Genomic DNA, 20,197 nt, shown 5'->3' with positions numbered 1-20,197 from the left:
TCTGGGGAGCATAGCATAGGGTGGGCTATGGTATACACACTCATGGAGGAGAAGCCACGAAAGCCCTGCTGAGCTGGGTTCAGAGGATGTGAGGGCTGCTGGGCGTAGCTGAGTCTCATCGTCTACTGTGAGAATTCCTTCCCTGAGGAGATATAAATAACACCCTACCCCTTCCTCATAAGGTCCCAATGCAAACCAAAGTAACTTTCCAGCAGAGTTCACCCTGGGGAACCAATGAATTTATTAGGCTTGCTTACAGATCATGGGTGAGGGCTTACTTTAACAGGAGCATCTTGACCATAAAGCAGCCATCGCCAAAGATCTGAACTCAACATGGATGATCATTCCCCCCTTACTGCACAGATGAAAACCCCTTAAGTTAACCTTTCCCAACCTAGGTATTCTCCAGAGATCCTGAGGCCACATGCAATTAGAGCAAAGCAGATCTAGCTGTAAACTCAAGTAAGGATCCACTGAGCTTCCCCAACCCTTCCTTCTATGAGGGGATGTCAACAGTCCACAGGCCTGGCTGTGATTGACACTTGCAAGAAGGCACAGCTGATTTGATGAAGGTAGTAACTGTCTTGCTCAGAGGACTGCCTTCTGCAACAGTCCCACCAGACATGGGTGTTGGTGGAGGCTGCTTGTTCGTTTCCTGGCCACCCAGGCCCAAAATAATCACACAGACACTATATTGTTACAACACTGCTTGCCCTATTAGCTCACGCTTCTTATTGGCTAGCTCTTATATCTTAAATTAACTCATTCCTGGTGATCTGTGTATGGCTATGTGGTTGTGGCCTACTGGTAAGGTTCCGGCCAGCATCTGTCTTCTTCAGCAGCTACATGGCTTCTCCCTCTGACTCTGCCTACTCTCTCTCCTACATCTCTGTTTGAATTTTCTGCCTGGCTTTACTCTGTTAACCAATTGGCTGAAAACAGCTTTTTTTATCAACCAATGGCAATAAGACATATTCACAGCCTACAGAGGAGAATCCCACATCACATGGAGTTCTACAAGGTTGGGATTCCAGTAAGGCAGCTAATGAGGTTTCTCTGTGTTCAGAGGTGGGAAGGGAAACAAAACTGAGTGGATCATTCAATATAACGATGACTGCAAAGATACTGATGACAGCCAATCAACACAGGGAATGAGCCTGAATCCTCTGCTTCCATGACCGTTGTATTATATATGCATTTATCATACTAAAAAATACATACAATTATATGTGTATTTTATTACAATAAAAAAAATACTCAATAGGAAGTTTCATGAATCCCAGAAGAGAAAGGAAAAAAGGGAGGAGTCACAGGGAAAAAAACCTGAGAATAAAAGGAGAGGTTTGAAAACAGCTAGCCCACCCTGATGGCTACCCCTAAGACCACCTCGTGACAAACATTCCTCCTCTGTTCCCAGCACTCCTAGCTTCCCCCAACAACCTGAAGTGTGGTGCTTATTCACCCCAGCACTCTGGGCTTAATCTAGGGTGTGAATATTTACTGTGTGATGGAGCTCTCAGAACTGACTTCACGCTCCAGAGAGACTTCTCTGTGTGACCGCTCACAGCCAGGGTCATTTGTCCTCACCTTTCAGAGGTCATGTGCCCTGGAGATAATGTGTGTGACTATATGTGGGGGGTGGGGCTGGCACACAGTGAGCAGCAGCCACAGGTTCAGGTAACACAGAGATCACAAGAAAGGTCCCCAGGGGGGGAAATGACCTGGCACAGAAAGTGGGCAACCTTGTTGAAGAGCAACTATTACCTCCCTTTATCTCCCAGGAGCTTGACATTATGTCCCCTATTAAGGAGGCTTCAGACTGATGATGTTGACTCTTCTGAGGCATCCTGAACTTGGGGTGGTTCAACTTTAAAGTGTTTTCATGTGAAATGCTATTAAGACAGTCCTATCCTTGTACAGATGAGGCTATGGTCATAAAGAAGAGCTCAACACTAATTCCTGAAATCCCATCTTGTGAGTGGGTTCCTGGGTCCAACCTAGGAACATTCTTAGGGGCCTGCTTCACTGTCCAGCTAGGGGTCTATCTCCCCCATCACCATTCTTCACCACTCCAAAGGTAGCTAGAAACAGGGAGCATACTATTGGCTTACTCTATCACTCCTTGCCTGCGCAGTCAAAACAATGAGAGGTTTTGAGCACCCCTAGTGAGGAAGTCTCTAGGTGAATGCCCCTCATCCTTCCTGTATTCTTAGCTCCCATGGCTTTCCCCCGTCTGGGGAAAGGGTGCAGGAGCAGCTCAGGTGTGTCAGATCAAAGTGTGCACTTATGGCTTGAGTAGGGTGAGTGGTTTCCAACCACTCGTGGTAGAAGGGGAAAGAATCTCAATTGAGTGACAAATCACGAACAGTATCGTTCTTCTGTAAGTATCATCAGAACCACTTCATTCCGGGCTTTCTAAAAAGTTTGAAAAGCAATCAGGTCCACAGGATGACATCAAGGTTCTGTGCTACAATGCACTGTCAAGCATAGATTTCTAAAATAACAAATGTATAGGGAGGAAATGACAGAAATTAGAATCTTTGTCTTTTTAAAAACTAAAATGTTGTGTTGCATTGTTTGTGAAATATCTGTTGAGTTATTTTATTTTAATGTGTATATAAGGCAGCAAATTATCCCTTCTTGAGAAGAGCTGTCTTCTAGGGTGACACTGTGGCCTTCCCTTATGAAACAGATCTACCTCATCACAGTTAAATGTTCGCCAAATGAGTAGTTATAATATTTGTATGTTTCCACGGTGAAAAATAAAAAGATAGAGGTTGTATACTATTTTTCCATAAGTTAACTAATGAAATAAAGTCCAACATTCCAGGGGCAGTTTGTCTAAAACGCTTCTAAATATATCTGTGATTGCTTCATCCAAGTTGCTGAGAAGAAATGTCAGCCTAAAGTGGATTGTTTACAAAACCAGACAGTATGGCCTTGGGGACCATCTTCCAGGTCAACATTGATTCATGAGTCAACACTCTTAAGGTATATTTGCTCAGTCCACTATAAACCCAATGAACTATACTACCAGCAAGCATTCACTTACTCATCGTACACAAAGAGCACCCGCAGAGACTGCTAAAGGCCACTGAAATTGAAATATGTTTCTCTGCTATATACCAACAGAAAATTACCCAAGAAGTTGGAGGTACTTGGATGGTTGCTGATGAGCATGCATGGGTGGGTGGGTTTGTCTTTTCTTGTTCTTGTCTGCTTACTTTCAATTCCCCCTCCTTGTATGAGGGGCAGGGTCATTTCTCACTCACCCAGGTGCTGACTCCACCATCCATGGCTAGAAATGTGACCAGGTCTAGCCAATCAGCCTCATTTATCCTTCAGACCACTGCGTAGCCCTGATTTAGGGCTTGTGCCCTGTGATGGGCCAATGGGACACAGCTCCACATTTTTGCTTAAGGCTAAGGACTGAGCTATGATCTCACACATGGAGACCACATGCCTGACCACTGATACCATCCTCAACTTCCAAGTTTTATTTCACTTGTTGATGAAAAGAAGGCATTGTTTGATTGAAGTTTCCGAGAGAGAATAGAGCTATTTCAGATGGCTCCCAGAAGGACCACTATCCCAACTATGAAAATCCCCCAATGAAGAACAATAAGAGATATCTAAATTCCCAAGCTTTAAAAGATGGACAGTCAGAACAAGGTGACTGATGTAGGCCCACAAGGACCTCACAGACATGATTCCTCCTTCCAGGGCCCAAGAAGCCATGACAGAAGATGAATTTGCTGAATTTCTTGGACCAGGTCAAGGAAGGGGTCAATAATTTCTATCCAACTATTTTCTTCTGGTTAATTAAAAAATATCTAGAATTCTTTCCAAGAAGAGATGTTTAAGCTTGTGGGTCTTTCCAGAATGCATAAATTTCCCATTTAAGAAATGATGCTGCTGGGGCTAGCAAGACAGCTCTGTGGCTAGAGGACTCTTGAAGATTCCAAGTTTGGTTCCCAGCACCCAAAAGATGGCTCACACCTGTCTGCCGCCCCAGGCCCAGGGGAGGAACACCATCTCCTGGCCTCCACAGACATTGAGCACACACAGTGATGCACAGAAAACCATGCAGACAAAACACTCATATACACAAAAAATGGTCTTAAAAATTTTAAAACTTCAAAAAAGAGCGAATTCTATCTACCGTCTTTATCAAAAACCTGTGAACGTTTGCCCTTGAACACTGCCTTTCAGTGAGGTGATTGTTCTCAAGGCTGACTGAAGCAAGGGGCTTCACCAGGCCTTCGCAATAGGTGCGGTTTTCTCAATAAATGATCGTTTGTAATATTATTAATAATATTACATTTAACATTATTATAATTTAATATATTAGAATAATTTTATATTATTAATTTAATAATAAATAAATGCAGGTCCTCAATAAGCAATCATTTGTAATACTTTTAAGCACAGCTCTCAGCAAATGTAAATCAGATGGATAACTATTCAGTCTGCTGGAGTGAACCAATAACAGACCCTGCCTGTAGCATCGTAATAATGAAGAATTAGATGCTTTCCCATTTGGATCGAAACAGGAATGTTCAGTCCTGCGCTAGACACCATAACCATTTCAATAAAGCAAGAAAAGAAGTAAATAAAAATTATTGAAAAGATAGAAGTCACTGAGCGGTGGTGACTCACTCCTGTAGTCCCCATGCTTGGGAGGCAGAGGTAGGTGGATCTCTGTGAGCTCAAGGCCAGAATGGTCTCCAGGACAGGCAGAACTGTTACACAGAGAAATCCTATCTCAAAAAAAAAAAAGCAAGCAAGAATAACAACACCAAAGACAGAAATAAGGTGTCATTATTCAGAGATGACACATTTGCAAATGAGGGACACCTTACAGAGTCTACACACAAAGAATTTTCAGGCTACATAAATAAGGGTTAACAAAGTTTGCAAAACAAATTATATAAACAAGCTCCAATCTTATAAAATACTAACAAATAATTAAGATTAATTATAATACCATTATGTATAATGGTATTGTATATATATATACATATATATTATGTATGTGTCATTAGTATAGAAGAAATCTAGATAAGGATGTGTGGCTCAGTGGTAGGAAATTCCTTAGGTTACAAGAGGACTTGGGTTGGACCCCAGTATGATAATTAATAATAATAGTAATAATGAATCCAATGAGAGATATGTACCCATATGCTAAAAACTATATTATAAGAATTTTTTAAACCTTAATTAATGGGAAGATATATACTCTTTATAGCCTAGGACATGGAAAACTTTAGTTGTTCATGATCTGATTGACACACAGATTTGATTGACTCAAAATCAAAATTCCTTGCAGGTCTTTTCTGAAGACATCTACAACTAATTCTAAAATCACAATTAAAATTCAAAGGCTCCAGCACAAGCAAGTAATCATAAATACCACGAACAGAGTTGGATTCCTTTACTCCTGATTTCAAGATTTTCCCAACACCGCAACAACCAACAGTGTAAGGGGATATGAATAAAGATACAGAAGACTGAGCAGAATGGAGAGCACAGGCATGGACTCAGACATAACACACTCAATGCTGACAGAGTCACCGGGCCAATTCAACTGGAGAAAGAAGAGCTGCAAGTTTTAAGATTTGCTTATTTTAATCTCGTGTGTATGGGGTGTTTGTCTGTGTGTATGTAGGTGCACAATGTGCATGCAGTGCCTCCAGAGACCAGAAGAAGGAATCAGATCCAGTAACACGCTTAATAAAAACTCAGAAACAAATATTAGGGTTGAACCTAAAGGTCAGAAAAGCAAAACTTTCAGCCACTGGCTCTTACCTCTACCTTAGTCTGAAATGACGATCCTGCCTCCAGGAATCTCAGCAGGAGGCTGTGTCTGAGAGCTGTCTCCTCCCATCTTAAATTCCTGTCTAGGGTTTACCCACCTGGTTTATATGGCAAACTAGTGCAGCTGCTGGGATTAAAGGTGTGTGTCACCACTGCCTCATCTGTAAGGCTGGCCAGTGTGGCTGTTTGACTCGATGATCTTTGGACAAGCTTTATTTATTAAAAAATAATTTTAATTAAATTTATTAAAATACAAATACAAACATCACTACCAGACCCCCTGGAATGTGAGCTACAGACGACTATGAGTTGCCATGTGGGAGCTGAGAACTGAACCTAGATTTTGTGCCAGAGGAATGAGTGCCCTTAACCATCTCTCCAGATGCGTGCTTTTCAAAACGAGCTTCAACCTCCATCTCATACCACACAAGAGAATTAATTCAAGGTGCATCACACAGCAAACACAAAAGTTAGAAACATAAATTCCGAGAGAAAACATTTCTTCAAGTTTAGAATGCACAATGATTTATTTTTAAACACAAAAATCTAACTACAAAAGAAAATAATATATTGGACTTTATTAACATTCAAAATTTTTCTCCTCACAAAAAGCATCCGCAAGAATATGAATAGATAAGTCAGAGACCGTGAAAAACACATGCAGTAGGTGTGTGGCCAAAGGAAGCCAGGATGACAACAGAAAGCACCCTTACCACCGAGCTGTTTAAAAATAACAACGTTAGGACCTGCAAGATGGCTCAGCAGTAAAGGGCACTTGTCACCAAACCCCATGCAAGACGAGAAGTGACTCCTGAAAGTTGTCCTCTCACCTCCACATGCAAAATAAAATAAATAAAAGTAATTTAAATAAAAAGAAAGTAAACAAATAAACAGACTATTTGGCAGACCTGTCACGAAGATCCACAAATAACGAATACACAAAAAGAGATGCAAAATGCTGTCAGAAAAATGCTCCAGAAAACCACAACGATTCAACCACATGCATACTGAATGATGAAAATCAAAAGCTGAAAGGATCAGTGTTGACAGCAACGAAGGAGAGTGGGGACTCTAACCCTTTGCAGTAGGGTGGTTACATCTACCTTCTAACCTGGTGTTCTCACTCCTAGAGACTCCCTGTCTACACCCACACACGGGAAGATTGCTTGGCAATGAACCAGCAGCAATAGAAAACATGAGGAAATCTAAAAGCACTGTCCAAACACAATAGAACCAGAAACAAAAGTACAGTGAACAGCACAGGCCCCATCTGAGGTCCGAGCCAGAAGAATGTATGGGAGGCAGGTGAAGGAAAGACTTCTGTTTGGACATGAAGGCTTTATATACATATTATTATAAAAAAAACAATCCAGGCAGTTAACACTACTTATTTTATTGTCTTTTAATTACCCTTATGTTTATTTTTTTATTCATTCATTTTTATTTTATGTGTATGAGTGTTGCCTGCAAGCATGTCTGTGCACCACAATTGTGCATAACCCAGAGATACCAGAAAAGAGTATCAGATCTCCTGAAACTGGAGTAACAGACAGACATCGCATGGGTGCTGGAAACCCAACTCCACTCTTGTGTAAGACCAGAGAGGACTTGTGACCACTGCGCCATCATCTCTCCAGTCCCTACTCCTTAATTTTAGATGAAAAGAATGAAACTAAGATAGACTATTGAATTTGTGTGTGTGGTTTTTTTCCCCAAAGATGTTAGAAATGTCTTGCCCACCACAGATAGCACTGTGAGATAGCACTGGACTTCAGCTTCCCCTGTGCCAGCTCCCAAAGTCAAGGATGCAGCATGAATTTTTCCTTGGAGGACAAACACCCATTCATCCTAGACATGGCATCAACAAGAGACCAAAGTATCAGCTGCCCTCCAGGCTATGGTTCCCCTGTAAGTCAATGAGAATGGCTGTCACAGAAGCTCGGGCAGCTTAGAAGTGACCATACCACTGAAGAAAATGTCTTTCTCCCAGGAACTTTTGACTGCCTACATAACCTCAAGAAGGAGTAAAGCCCTTTGACATGGTGGAATGTTAAAAGACCCAACCTTGTATGGGCCTAGTGCAGACACTCATAATTGCTGAGCATTCCAGAGGACAATTCCACCACTCCAGGGGACAGCGTTCCACAACAATCAGTAACTGTCACTCTCCAAAGGCAGCCAGCCCTGGAATGGCTGATTAGTTTTGAATATTTCATCTCTCTCTATTTCTCTCCCCCTCTCTCTCTCCCTCTCTCTCTCTCTCTCTTTCTCTCTCGCTCTCTCTCGCTCGCTCTCTCTCTCCCTTCCTCCTTCCCTCTCTTGAATATAACTCTCATGAGTGTAGAAACCTCATCTCTCTTGTTTCCCCATCAAAACCCTAAGGCCACTGCAATCCCTGGGGAATAATAAAACACAAAGATGTGGAGGTTTGACTTCTGGTGGCCCCACTAAGTTACTAGATGCTCTACCCTACAGCTTCCTTTTTGCTGCTCTCTGTTATGGATGCAAAGGGTAAACCATACTACTAAAGCTATTTGAGTGGTAGCAGCCATTCAAACTTACAAGATACACAAGAACACCCAAGATATACAAAGAAATATAAGACATTTAAGGAACAAGAAAAATGCCAAAGTGTCTAAGTTAAAAGGATTAAATTAGTGCTAAAACCCTGTGAGAGACATATGGACAGAGACCACACCACAAAGACTATCTATGAGTTATGGTTTGCCCTTTGCCCTTATGGCAAAAAGTCAACCCTGAGCCTTCTAACTTTGCTAAAGAGAGAGCAGAGAAGTAAAAGCTTGAATCACACAGTGGAGGTTCTGAAGCTGAACCACGTAACTGGGGATTAATTGTGAACACAAGCACACCCCGTCTAGGCTATGGCAAGAGGAAGAGGAACAACTGAGATCAGTTATCCAACCAGTGAGAAGTACTACAAATATAAATATCAACTCCTCCAAGGCCAGGCTTCCTTCATGCAGAGGCCAACACAGAGAACACAAAGGCATGGGGATCACTAGCATGCAGGTCCCCACCATACAAGCAGGTGCACACCAGGTGGCCATGTTCCAGAGGGTCTGAAGCTCACAGCCTGGTTTTGTAGATGAAAGTTTCTGTCCTGCCCGGTCCCACAGCCATTCTGTCCCAAAGAAACACACAGAGACTTATAATAATTATAAGCTGTTTGATCTATTAGCTCAGGTTTATTATTAACTAGCTCTTACAGCTTAAATTAACCCATAATTTGCTGTGGAAGAATACTGTTGTACACTGTCAAGATTTGTCATTCGAATTAGTTTAATAAAATGCTGATTGGCCAGTAGCCAGGTAGGAAGTATAGGAAGGGCAACCAGACTAGGAGAATTCTGGGAAGAGAAAAGGCAGATATGCAATCATCAGCAAGACACAGAGGAAGCAAGAGGAGAATGCCATCCTGAGAATAAGATTTATGAGTTGATTTAAGTTGTAAAAACTAGCTAATAATAAGACTGAGCTAAGAGACCAAATAGTTTATAATTAATATAAGCCTCTGTGTGTTTCTTTGGAACTAAATAACTTCAAAACTGGGCGAGATAGAAACTTGGGTCTACACATAAATCTTGACTGTGTTTAGCCATGTGGCTTGGTACCTTTTCTCAGTTAGGCATTCTCATCTTGCTTCCTCTGTGTCTGGCTGGTGACTAACTCTCTGCCTTTCCTCTTCCCAGAATTCCCTAGTCTGGTTGCCCCACCTATACCTCCTGCCTGGCTAATGGCCAATCAGCATTTTATTAAACTAACACAAGTGACAAATCCTTACAATGTACGAGCATTATCCCACAGCAGCCTAACTGGCCCCTAACATTCACACCTGTCTCCTCTTATCTCCTCATACAATCCTGGGCATTGTTCTCTGCAAAAGCCTTCCAAGGCCCATCCACATTCCTTCTCTCTCCTCTGAAAGGAAAGATGTGGGACTGGACGATTCTGCTCTTACTGCTTCAAGACAGCCTGGTGCTGCTGACCAGGACATGCTCCTGTAGAAGAAAACTCATTTTATGTTCATTTAAAAAATCTAGCACATTCTCTTTCTACTAATAAAACATAGCATCCAACATACGCCCAAGCATGGGTGTCCATGTATGGCGGCTTTGTGTACACAGACCCTCAAAGCAGGCTCACTGCCTGTAGACCGCTCAACATTGTTCCACTGCTGAAGAGAGTGAATGAATGCATTCAATTACCTTCCTCGTCAGAACTACCCATTACTCTGAGGTAATATTCAACCTTTTCGGATTTATTATAGGCATCAGGTGTTTTCAAAGAAGGAAGCCAGGCATGTAATTGTGAACCAGACATCTCTCAGCCGAAGGAAGCAGACACACAGTCAGCTGGCCACACAGCTATCTCTGGAGGCTGCTTCTAGAGGGCAAGGAAAATGAGGACTCATTCTGGCAGACCATAAAGGTGTGGGTCAATGTGTAAACGTCAGTATGGGCATAGGTGTTCAGTCTTCCCAAGGTTCTGTTCAACCTGGAGAGTAGAAGGATCTAGAATCAGGAATGAGCTCCACAAATGCTGTATGTCCTACCCAACCTGTACTGCCACCTACCAAGCTGACAAAGAGAAACATGTAAGGTAAAATGTGATGAGTGCAGGGGGCTGGGGCATCTCAGGGGAGAAAATACTTGCGCATACAATCCCTAGTGTTTTATCAGGGAGGGGACAGCAAGATACCTCTGCAGGAAAGGCACTTCCCTCCAAGTCTGATGGCCGAAGTCCATCACCAGAACCTGCACGGTACAAATAGAAGCAAGGATCAACTCCTTCAAGTTGTCCTTGGAACTCTGCTTGTGCACTGTGGATCACATGGGTACACACATACATGTGGAGAGAGAGAGAGAGAGAGAGAGAGAGAGAGAGAGAGAGAGAGGAAGAAGGAGGAGGAGGGAGGGAAGAAGGGAAGAAGGAAGGGAAGGAAGGAGAGAGGGAGGGAGGGAGAGAGGGAGGGAGGGGAGAGGGAGGGATGGAGGGAGGAAAGGAGGAGGAGAAGGAGGGAGGGATGGAGGGAGGGGGAAAAGAAAGTAAGGAAAGAGGAAAGGAGAGAGAAAGGGTTTCTCTGTGTAGCCCTGGCTGTCCTGGAACTCACTATGTAAACCAAGCTGGCCTCTAACCCAGGGATCTGCCTGCCTCTGCCTGCCCAAGTGCTGGAATTAAAGGTGTGAACCACACCTCCTGGCTAGTAACTGTCATTTTTAAGATCCTAGTAAGGTGATGTGCACTTATAATCCCAGAGCTAGGAAAGCAGAGATGGGTGGATCCCTGGGACTTGCTGGCCACCCAGCTTTGCCCACTTAATGAATTGAGATGCCAGCTGGAACACAAGGTGTTGCTTCTGCCCTTCAAGGAAGCAATGTGGACTAGAAATACAGATTTGGGTGTCAGCAGTATACAGATGATATGTGAAGGTGTGAGAGCAGGAGAGATCACCACAGATAAGCTCTCTGACAGTGATGCACACAACATTGGGAATTCTGGAGCTGAGGACAGGCCAGCAGTGGTTTCTCCACCTCCACTCTCCTTCAGCCACCTCCGAGAGTTGGCCATGGGCAAAGTGAAGAGAGGTCACTTCCTGTCTGTGCCCTGGGAATGGTTGTGCTGTGGGAAGGACATCCATTAACAGATCCTACTACAGGCAGTGGAGCAAGTGTCTCAGCACTTCCCCGTTCCGTTCCAGTCAAGGGGATGGGGGATATCGCAAAGCTGGCTTCCGCCACAGAAAGCATAAACGCAGGCAGACAGGCAAGCATTGGGTGACTGTCTGCTGGGAAGGGTTAAAGCCTGCAAAACACAGCAGGAAGCCAAGAGACAAGCAGGCAGGTACCATTTACACTGAGCATTTGACTCCAAGTAGTAGCGACCTGACAATGAAGCCTGTGTCCTGCTCATCCCCAAATGCAGTGTGAAGGACACAGTGACGTTACTGGTCCACAAATTCAATCTCTCCCTAAGGGTCTCTCCTCTGCAGGTGTCACTGACTACACTAGTGGACGCTGGAAAGAGCCCCTAAGCCACACAGTCTTACCTGGGCTTCCTGCTCACTGATGCGGCCTTGATCTCTGATCTTTGCCAGGCAGCAGGTCCAACGGGACTTTCTACATAGACAGCTCCGTCAAGCAGTACAGTAGACACAGTGTGACTGCTCACAACATGACTAATGATAGTGGGGGAATTCCTCCTGATAGTTATCTTAACATTAATTTAAATAGCGCACATGGTTTGCCGAGTGTGCGCTGGGTAACATAGCCTGAAGGTCCTGCCAGGGCCCATCTGCCATCCTGACCTCCACTCACAGCGGGCAGAGCTGAGAAACACTCAGAACCTATGACCTGCCCTGCCCTTTGTGAGGCAGAGAGCGGTGGTGAGCTGGCTCGGGGCATCGCCTTGTTTGTTTTTTTCGTTCACACTTAGTTCTCTCACCTCCAGCTTCCCCCTTTGTCGTCAGTTCACGACCTCAATTTTTATTACACTGGAAAGAGGACGAAGAGCTAGCACATCTTTGCATCCTGGGCTCTGCTGACCTGGTGGGTCTGCATTCCAGATCCTCTGCTTCCCCTCCTGGTACCAAGGCCCTCACATCCTTCTCTTCATTCTCCTTACTGGAGACCCCAGGAAACAGTCTGCATCTCCTCCCCGGTGTTCAATGTGAGCTACACCAGAAGGACCCAGCCACCAAATTCTCATTCACCTGAGAAGCCGGACAATCTGAACCTTAGCAAGCCTCCTGGTGATGCTGCTGATGCTGTTAGTTTAAGAACTCTGTTGAGAGATGATGCCTTGGGTGACCTCATGACTCCCTTGAACTCACACTGACGGTTTCCAGAAGCATCCCAGTGTCGGAGGAGGCAGTGTTGAGTCCAGAAGCTCTCAGGAACTCTGCACCCAGTCAATCAGAAATCCGATAGCCTCTGATAAAAACACAAATCCTCCATCTGCTCTCTGGAGTCGTTGTCTGAGCTCGGGGTACTCTGTCTTTCACAAAACAACCAGTCACATTTCAAAATAGAAATCACTAGAGTCGGAGAGGTGGTTGGTGGTGAAGAGCATTGGCTGCTCTTTCAGAAGAACCTGGTTCAGTTCCCAGCACCCACATGATGGTTCACAACTGTCTGTAACTCCAGTTCCAGGGGATTGGACACCCTCTTCTGGTCTCTGCAGGCACCAGGTATGCATGCCATATACATATATACATGCATTCAAAATACTCACACACACACACACACACACACACACTGCCTGCCCTGTCTAAAACCCTCTAATCACTTCCCAGACATAAAAAAAAAGGACACGCAAATTTCTTTGTACACCCTCAAGGTTGTGTTTACCTCTCAGACCCGAACTCCTACTCTACCTTCATGTTCCCCTCATCGATCTCCCTGACCTTCCACCCAGCAGGCTTGCAGCCTTCTTCCTGCTGCATTGCCCCAGTCTTCTTACCCTGGGCTGGGTGGGGCTTATTCTATGACTCAAGGCAGGTCTCTAGTCCCAATTCATTTTGGAAGTCTTTTCTAAATACGCCATCAAAAAAAAAAAAATCCTCCATCAACTCTACTACTCTACTTTGTTGCTTCCCTTGACTTGTCTGCATAGTACTAACCAAGCCTTATTCTTAAATACTTACTGGTCTGCTGGGTATATGCCTGCCTCGTTGCAAATGCAAAGTTCATGAAGGCAAAGATTATTCTCTATACATATTCCCAGGAGCTAGATCAATAACTAGTAAATGGTAGACATGCAGAATTGTGTTGATTAACTACATAAATGAGTGGCCTGTTCTCTATTCACCTTTTCCCTCTCTGGGATCATCCCATAATGTACCTGTTCATGTATCTGCTTTCTCTTCTAATTCTATACAAGCACCAAGAAAGCCCTTCCTTCCCACTGTTACCAGATGTTGGAAGATATGTGGTAAGCACTCAACAATTAGGAGAGGAAACATAAACACCCGATGGAGCCCTCCCGTTCCCATCCCCTGCGTCAGGGCCTTCATTGTCTCGTCTGCGCCCTCCTCTCCTCTGATTCTGATTCTTGTGTCCACCTGTTCACCCCTTCCTGACCTGAGCTCCTAACTGAGTCCTCTGGAGGTGTGGTCCAGCTGCAGTTCGGACTAAGTAGCCAGACTGGAGAACTTCCCAAGATTGTATGGGCACAAACTGCCTTGATGTGAATGAGATTCCAGTCACTCCCTTAAGGAATAGACACCAGGCCAGCTGCCTGAGGGCACCAAGTGAAAACTAGCTATTCCAAGATGTTAGAAGGAGAATTCTCTTTCAGCAGAGAGGGGAGTAAATCCACCGTGTCTGACACTTCTGGAAGGAGGGAGAGAGAAAAGAGATGGTAAAGAGGAAGCTGAACCAGGCTGATGCCAGCTCAGCCTCAGACACCCTGAGCTTTACAGCTTCACTGACATGTGACCATCCTTTTCAAAAAGATTTGACTTATTTTCACTTTGTGCATATGAGAGTTTTGCTTGCGTATATCTATTGCACCCAGTGCATCTCAGACTCCTATAGAGGGAAGAAGAGTGTACCATGTCTCTTAGAACTAAAGTTACTGATGGTTGTGAGGTGCTGTGTAAGTGCTGGGAGCCAACCCTGAGGCTCTGAAAGAGCAGCCAATGATCTTAACTGTTGAGTCAGCTATTCAACACAAGGGTAAATGACCCTTAATTTACAGATGAAGGAACCGAGGTCTGGAGCATTACAAGTTTTTTTTTTTACTCTGCTGTGAAATAAGAACTTGAGGTTCAGATCCAGAATGATGTCAAGGCTGCAGGTTAGAGTACACTCCATGCCTTGTAGAGATGATAACAAAGGAAGCCACAACTAATTAATGTCAAGGCCACTTTTTCTCAACAAGCTCCTAAAAGTCATTGTCCTCAGCTACTCAAAGCCAGCCTGTCAATCTCGCGGACTCCACCCAGACCCCATTTCCTCACAGGAGCGGTCCTCTACACCACCCCTGAGCAGTGCCCTTCCCTAGGACCTTTGCTGACCCCACCTCTGAGCCCAACCTGACCCTATTCACTCTCCCACTCTTGCTCCAAATTTTCCCAGGTCGTGTCAGCCCTAAATGTAACAGCTGTAGGCCACGACTCCGCACCTGGAGTCAGCCGGGTGTATGAAAGGGCCGGCTTGTTCGGAGTTTTTGTCCTGCCCTGTTCCCCCAGTCTGTTTAGCCCCAAAGAAAATAACACAGAGATTTCTTTAAGTTATAAAGCTGATTGGCCCATTAGGTCAGGCTACTTATTAGCTAACGCTCACATCTTGACTAACCCATTTTTCTGATCTATTTTAGCCATGTGGCTCAGTACCTTTTTCAGTAGGGCAGCTCACATCCTGCTGCTTCGGTGACCTGGGCAGGAGTGGGAGGAATCAACTTTCTCCTCCCCAGAATTCGCCTGCTCGCCTTGCATCATTTCCACTTCCTGTCTGGTTTTCCCACCTACACCTGCTGCCTGGCCAATCAGCGTTTATTTAAAACATGATTGACAGAATACAGACAATTCTCCCGCACCAGCCGGGAACACCAGAAATGCCAACAAGACTCAAGATCTTCACACACGTTTGGGTTCCTCCTCAGCTAGCTTTCCCAGCAGCAGAACTTCAACCAGACCCTCACAATATTGTGACAGAGTAACGCTAAAGTAAGGGGGGGAGGGTGGGTGAAGGAAACCCGCTGGCTGGTGGACCCCTCCAGAGAAGAGGCATGCCTGGAAACACACTCCTTCCACCCGGCCTGCACACCAACAGCCCCGCCCACACCGCTGAGAAGCCAGCCTGGCTCCTCCCACCCTGCAGCTGTTCTCACTTTGGTTGCAGAAACAGCCATAGATGTGAATCGCTGGAACGCAAGGCCGTGAACACTGAGAAACCTGAGAAGACTTCTATCCCAAGGTACACCCCACTTCAGGAGGAAGAAATTCTCTCTTCTGTGACTGCATTATGCGTTGACTATACCATGAACCAAACCCCACCATCCACTGAACTGATTAAGGCCTTAGTGAGTGAGAGGTTGGGATGTTGCAAGTCCAGAGTCTAATTACAATTTCTTTCACACTCTCTTTAACCCCTTTACAGTCATTTCTTGACCACCTCTGTGGTTGATCCAATGTCCTTGTAAGGAAAAAGAACCCTTTTCTCATGGATTAGCTTAACAGGACACAAGCTTCTACCAACCAAAGGCTAAGAGTCCCTCATCAGATACCATCCGAGGCCAATATCAAATATTTCACTGCTTCACTTTAACCCACATGCCCCATGTTTCTGCCAGTGTACTTAAAAAATACCTTAATTTTTTGCTTCCTTTGTTCTGTTACCATAAAAACTACTTCAAACGGTTGCCACATTGGAACACGAAATGTGTCCTAAATTCATGTTCCCAGACCAAGGCCACTCATATGTGGCTACATAGTAAGCCCTCTTTATCCCCCGTTGAGGTGACAGTTGTGGTTTTGTTTCAACAAGACACATGATGACGAAAATCCAAGTCCACATTTCAGACCTGAGACCCTGTGATGCCCATTGTGAAGGGCTCATGAAAGGGCTGTGGGAGGAACTTAATACAACTTGTACCCAGGACTAGGGTGGCAGCAGGTATACCCACCATGCGGACCACTCTGCCAGCCAGAGTACCTCTCCCTGCCGCCGAAGACGCAGCAAGCAGAGAGGGGGAAAGGGAGATGCCATGAGTCAGTGCACATCCTGGAAATGACGAGTTCCAGAAGACCAGAGCAGAGGGTTCCCTCTGCAGCAATGTTCCTCTGGGGAGGCTAGTTCAAGGGCGCACCAGGGCCTTAGCGAGGATCTGCTAAGACAGCTGGTGGACAGAGCCAGGCTGTGTGCACACACCTCCTCTCGCTGGGAACCACAATGCTTCCAGCTGCAATGGACTCAATACTTGCTAATGCTGGACTAAGGTTTCGCATTTTTCCACACGTGAATGTTTATTGTGATCTTCATGGTGACCCTGTGAAGGTTTTGTTGTTATTATTCTTTGACAGATGAGAAAATATGCAAATGAGTAAACTAATTTACCTTGTAAATGGTGAGTGCAGAATCGAAACCCAGATCTTAACAATACACATATCCCTAGGCAACACACCCAGATATACCACTCTCACCCCCCACCAAGCCCACATTCACACCCGTGAAACCCATGCGTGCACCCTCACCCCTGAAGATTACACTCACAGTGATTTTCCCTCTACACACAAACCTAACCTAGCTTCGATTTCCTATTGCTAGAAATTGACTTGGGCCATAAGGTCCATAGGGCCCTGCTTTCTCGCCTTCTCTCATTGAGCTGTAGCCCTCAGCCAAGCAAATCCAACATAATGATTTCCCATGTGGTCTCAATTTGTGTAATAGAACCACACTAGGTCATCTTCAAAGTGCTTGAAGACCATTAAAACCTTGCAGCTTGTCAAGGTGTGAAGACAGTCACCGAGCATCCGAAGCCCCGGGTGTCTTGTGGGGATGCAGACTTCCTCTGGTGTCTGAAGAACTGCACTTCTCAAGGTGAACGGCAAAGTTAAGAGTGCTGGCATCAAAGGCCTTGCTGAGACTGTGTCCGAGGGTCCTAGAGATTCTATAGCTAGATACACCAATTAACCCTCCACTCGCCTCTAGACAAAGGAGGGGAACGTACATTTATAAGCACGGAGAAAACTCGGTGACCAAAGGAAGCCATTGGAAATTTATATGCGCCTTCCCTTTTAACACAGATCAAATCTGAATGTTCTAGGGACCTCATCCTTTCTCAGGAAGTCACCTGGAGGTCGGGAAACTCTTTCTTAAACATAAACTGTGTGATGCTGGGGACAGCTTCCACCACCAGCTTCTTCTTGGACTTCCGAGTACTCCACAGGAAGCTGGGACAGTTGCTGCCCCTCCTTCATTTTGCACATCCAGGTACCCAGCAGAAAATATGCAGCTAGGTCTGTCCCTCTGGTTCTCTCCTGAAGCCCAGACTCTCTGTTCAGGGTAACAGAGGTGTGCCACTTCTGCACACCACTCAAAGCTAGAGAAGTAGATCAACCACTGCTAGCCCAGCTTTACCTCCCTGGTGTAATAACACTGTCCACATAGCAAGCTGGATCAAAAACAAAGTTTAAGAACAAAGAGGCATAAGTTCAAGTATTGATTCTGCCACTTGGGATCTCTGGATCTTGACATTCCCATCAGAAAAAAAAAACAGGAATGCTCTGAAGATTAAACTTCCAGATGAATTTGTGTGTGCTCTGTCGTGTCTCTAGATGATAGTTACAAAGCCTGTCCTCAGAACAAGATTCACATAACATTGCCATGTAATGTCAGCATCCACAGTTGACTGAAGCTTTTCCATCGACTTCACACTAAGATCTCTGAAGCACAAGAGGCTTCTTTTACTCACATGGAATACTGATAGCTATTCATCTCAATAATGCAGTATTAATAGTCTCTTACGTGTTTACTTGTTTCCAACTACACGCTTATTTCCTGAAGGACAGAACTTGAGCCTGTCAGTAATTCATCACAGTTTCTACACCAGGCCTCATTGATGATTGATCTATTAGTAAAGATGCTGCACCTAAGGTCCTTCAGGATTCAGAGAAGCCAGGTGTTCCCCTTTGGACGCCATCCTCTCCTTATATTGCAGAATCGCTGCCAACACATTGGAGCTCAATCCAGAGATGGAACAGCTGCTATCCTGTGCCTTTGGCTTAGACAACCTCAGTCATTCCATCTATCAGGCATACTGAATGCTTCTAATTTCCTCCCTGTTGGCTGAGCTCCTCAGACAGCTTGCCTTCCCAACCAAAACAGCAGAAAAGAGCATAAAACTGGGCAAAAGATACAGCTCAGATTCTTCACCCATTATTTGTGGAAAATGGCCATAAAGATATCAGATACAATGAAGCACAGAGATGGATGGATGGATGGATGAGTTGGTGGATGGGTAAATGAATAGATTAGATTAAGGGTGGATGGGTGGGTGGGTGGGTGAGTGGATAGATGGGTGAATGGACAGGTAAGTGGATGGATGGATGGATGGATGGATGGATGGATGAGTTGGTGGATGGGTAAATGAATAGATTAAGGGTGGGTGGATAGATGGGTCAATGGGTGGGTGAGTGGATGGGTAGGTAGACAGGAATGAACTAGAGTTGAGCTGCTAATCTGAGGGTTTAAAAAAAAGTCAAAACTGACTCCTATGAAACAAAGATTCTAAATCTGCTTAAGGAATCAACAAGGTTTATAATGTTAAATGGATTCTGTGTTATCCTAAGCATCCTTTTTCTCCTCTGTAAATTGAGACACTAAAGAGGTGGCTGTGTTGTGTTTTCACAGAGGGCCCCTACCGTCAGTTGACATGATCTGCAAGGTGCACAGCCTTCTTGTTCTACCAAAGTCACCAGAGACTGTGGTTACTGTTGTGTAGCAATGCCCTCTCCATTAGAACATTTCCATCCTACGACTCAGGAAGTAAACAACTCACAAGTATCAATGCAAGGCTCTTCCCTCCCCAAGGCTGGGAGCAGAGGAGACTGGCATTTGAAGCTGCCTGAAGTCCTGGAAACAGATACAATAATGGGAGGAAGACTCGGTGAGATGACTGGAAGAAGAGCAAAATAAGGCGGGTGGAGTAGTGATCTAGCCTGACTATATTATCTATACATATGAAATTATCAAAGAATGAATTAATTGTATGAATTTAAAACTGGACCAGGAATGGTCATATACATGACCATTAATCCCGATACATGGGGGCAGAGGCAGGCAGATCTGTTTGAGACCATTCTGGTTTACATAACAAATTCTAGGTCAATTGAGGCTACATAGTGAGACCCTTCTCAAAAAAATTAAACTAATTAATTAAGTGGTTGATTCATCTGTGTTCAACCTATGACTACAACTAATCACAAACCAAAAGTATTTTGAAAAGAAAATGTCATTCTCACTGAACTCATACAGGTATTTCTCACTACTATTCATGATTCGCTAGACCAGTGGTTCTCAACCTATGGGTCACAATTCCTTTGGGAGGTCGAACTCTTTCACAGGGTCACATATCATATCAAATGTCCTGGATAACAGAAATCTATATTACATTTCATAACTGTAGCAAAATTACAGTTATGAAGTAAAAACAAAATAATTTTACAGCTAGGGGTCACCACACCATGAGGAACTGCATGAAAGGATCACAGCATTGGGAAGGCTGAGGGCCACTGCTCTAAATAATCTAGCATATGAATTATTTGCATAGAATTTTCATTATAAAATAATCCAGAGATGACAAGAACATGAAAGATGTGAACAGATTATTAGAGGGTAAGCAAATTCTGCGCCTTTTT

The 20,197-nt window shown here is 44.5% G+C and overlaps 1 protein-coding gene across 3 annotated transcripts in view; it reads right to left on the bottom strand.

Annotated features, from left to right (window-relative positions):
* Nell1 (neural EGFL like 1) overlaps positions 1 to 20,197 on the bottom strand; it is an 822,199-nt gene that overhangs the window by 763,816 nt on the left and 38,186 nt on the right. Inside the window, exon 1 of one of the 3 annotated variants that reach the window (XM_085682700.2) lies at positions 15,173 to 15,269. The exons of the other annotated variants lie outside the window; for them this stretch is intronic. The gene's annotated coding sequence lies outside the window, so the exon portion shown is untranslated. Of the gene's footprint in view, positions 1 to 15,172; positions 15,270 to 20,197 lie in introns of those variants that run through there. 3 annotated transcript variants of the gene reach the window in all.

Source organism: Myodes glareolus, chromosome 24, assembly GCF_982192425.1.
Source record: "Myodes glareolus chromosome 24, mMyoGla1.1, whole genome shotgun sequence".
NCBI classification, from domain to species: Eukaryota; Metazoa; Chordata; class Mammalia; order Rodentia; family Cricetidae; genus Myodes; species Myodes glareolus.
Note: the sequence above shows the minus strand (reverse complement) of the source record. Positions and strands in the feature narration are given on the sequence as shown.